This window comes from Vigna radiata, unplaced genomic scaffold, assembly GCF_000741045.1.
Source record: "Vigna radiata var. radiata cultivar VC1973A unplaced genomic scaffold, Vradiata_ver6 scaffold_477, whole genome shotgun sequence".
NCBI classification, from domain to species: Eukaryota; Viridiplantae; Streptophyta; class Magnoliopsida; order Fabales; family Fabaceae; genus Vigna; species Vigna radiata.
In genome coordinates, this window is record NW_014543791.1 from 3,778 (window position 1) to 6,999 (window position 3,222).

The window sequence follows — 3,222 nt, forward strand, 5'->3', positions numbered from 1 at the left end:
TCCCACCTCGCTCTCGGTATAATTACTTGTTTCCCTTCTCCTAAATCCGAATGGCCACCTCAACCCTATATTCTCTCTGCTAGCTCTTTGTTTTCTTTTTCACTCTCTCTTCCACCGCCATTGCCGACGATGGCGCATTTATGTCCAAGCTTTTTAAAGCCTTGAGTCCGACGCCGTCGGGGTGGTCGGGGACTAGGTTTTGTGAACTGAAGGGTGTGGGGTGCACCACCAACCGCCTCTTTTCCATCAACCTAGATTTTATGTCACTCACCAAAACACTACCTCCGGATCTCAACTCACCTCGCTCTCTCTCTCAAGGGCAATGTGTTCTCCGGCGCATTGCCTTCCTTTGTCAACCTCTCCATGCTGGAAACTGTGTCCCTCGGAAGCAACAACTTCAATTTCATTCCCGACAGTTGCTTCCAGGGTCTCACTAACTTAAAGAGCCTCAGCATGGCATAACACTTCAACCTCGCTCCATGGGCGATTCCAGCCGACTTGGCTCAATCATCCAAACTGGTTAAACTCGACCTCAGAAGTACAAATCTCATTGGTACATTGCCTGATATGTTTGACTCTCATGTGAGTTTGCAAGAGCTTTGGCTCTTTAATAACAACCTCATTGAAGAGCTTCGCGGGATCTGGGATCCAGATTCTGTGGCTCAATAATCAGAGGCATGAGTTCAATGCATATGATATTAGGACATATTGGCCCAATATCCCAAACACGAGTCTGGGGGCTTATTGGGTAACATTGAGGTGCTTGCTTCCATGACCCATCTATCTCAGATATAGTTATAGGGGAACTTTCTCACGGGTCTCATTCCAAATTTATCAAATTGCACCTCATTGTTTGATTTAAACCTAAATGAGAACTTGTTAACCGGTGTGCTTCCATCTCCCCTCAAGTCCCTTTCAAGTTTGAGGAAAGTCTCTTTAAATCATAATTTTCTTCAGGGTCCATATCTTTTTTTTAGAATGAGTGTGAAGGTCGACTTTAAAGATAATGCTTTTTGTAACCTTATCCCTGGACCTTGTGATCCTCGCGTCACTGTTTTGATTGATGTTGCTAAGCATTTAGGTTATCCCTATCAGATGGAAAGTACCTGGTTCGGTATAATCCTTTTCACTATTGGAAATTCATTATATGCTCCGAGGAAAAGATTATTACTATGAATTTCGCCCGTATGAATTTGAAAGGAACTATTTCACCTACATTTGCCAACTTAACTCATTTGAAAAACCTTTATCTCAGTGACAATTATTTGGAGGGATCAATACCATAAGGTTTAACAAATTTGGCTCAGCTTGAGATTTTAGACCTATCTAATAACAATCTATCTGGTTATGTTCCAAAGTTCTCAACCAAGGTGATTTTGAGCATAAAAGAAAATCCTTATATTAAAGGTGGTGGCGGCGGTGGAACTACTCTGTCAAGTGATGCAGCGTCAAGCGGTTTTGCACTCTCTCCTGCTTGGATCATAGGTATTGTTGGTATTGTTGTGTTTTTGGTTGTTGTGATCGTATTTGTCTTCTGCAAGTGTCAAGCTAAAATTCGTCACAGGAAGTTTGGGAGAGTTAATAATCCCGAAAATGGGGAAGGAGGGGTTACTATTGATATGATGAGCGTCTTGAACGAGTTGCATAGCCAGGACAATGAACATAGTGATATTCATGTTTTTGAGGACAGGAATACTACTATTTCAATTCGGGTTCTTCAACAAGCAATGGATAATTTTAGTAAGAAAAACATTTTAGGTAATGGGAGGGTTTGGGGTTGTTTATAAAGGAGAATTGCATGATGGAAGTAAAATTGCAGTGAAGAAAATTAATTCTGTTGCAGCGGGGAGCAAGGGATTGAATGAGTTCGAAGCAGAGATTGCAGTTCTCAGTCAAGTCAAACACAAGCATTTAGTCACTCTTTTAGGGCATTGCATAAACGACAACGAAAGGTTTTTGGTTTATGAGTATATGCCTCAAGGAACGCTAACACAACACCTGCTTGATTGGCGTGAAAACGATTGTGCTCCTTTGACTTAGAAACAAAGGGTAGCAATTGCTTTAGATATAGCTCGGGGAGTGGAGTATGTTCACAGTTTAGCTCACCAAAGCTTCATACATAAGGACTTGAAGCCCTCAAATATATTATTGGGCGATGACATGATAGCCAAGGTTGCAGATTTTGGTTTAGTGAAAAAGGCATCAGATGGGAAGTATTCTATTGCGACAAAGTTGGCTGGAACATTTGGATATATGGCACCTGAATATGCAGTATATTTGGACCAAGTTTGTATTAAAAATTTTGGACTTTTTTATGTATCTTCTTTCCCGATTATAACTGTCTGTACGTGAATTCATTAAATTTTTTTGAACTGACAACTGTGATATTTTTCTCGTAATAATTGACAGTTGTTAGCATTTTTTCCTTGTTTCATGATTTGTTTTCTAGTTAAATTTTTGTTTTTCTACGCATTTACTGGGTTTGATAGTTTGGGGCTGTGCATTATAAGGTGTGGCATTTATAGAGATATGGCTACAATTAAGTGGTTGGCGCCCTGTTACCCTTTTTATGTGATGAATGAATACTTTGATTAGATTAAATCTTAGATTACGTAAGAGGTTTTGCTATATGTTTGTTCTTTGGTTCTGTAGTGTCCTGAGATTCTTTTGTTACAAAATCAGTCAACCATGAATTCCACATTTCTACTGCGATGATAAATATTTGTTTTGTTTGGTTTTGTAGAATTGCGTAGCCTTAGCTAAACCAGATTATTGTAGAATTGCATACCCAGTTGGTTGCTTTAGCTTTATGCTAAGTTATTCCTTTACTTGTGCTTAATGTGATATTGTTTCTTGGTAGTTACCGGAAGAGTTACTACCAAAGTCGATGTGTACGCATTTGGAGTAATTTTGATGGAACTGATCACGGGTAAAAGGGTATTGGACAATATTGTGTCCGAAGAAAGGTCTCACCTGGTTTCCCGGTTTCGTAGGATGCTGATTAACAAGGAGAGCATCCCGAAGACTGTTGATCAAACCCTCGATCCTGATGAGGAAACCACGAAAAATATATATCAAGTGGCTGAACTGGCAGGTCATTGCACTCCTTGTGAACCATATCAAAGGCCAGATATGGGTCATGTAGTCAATGTCTTGGTTCCTCTAGTAGAGCAATGGAAGCCTACCAGCCACCAAGAAGAAAACTATGATATTAACATTCAT

The 3,222-nt window shown here is 40.0% G+C and overlaps 1 pseudogene; it reads left to right on the forward strand.

Moving 5' to 3' along the window:
- The first annotated feature begins 140 nt into the window (after nucleotides 1-140).
- Nucleotides 141-3,222, forward strand: part of LOC106754781 — an 11,974-nt pseudogene continuing 8,892 nt past the window's right edge.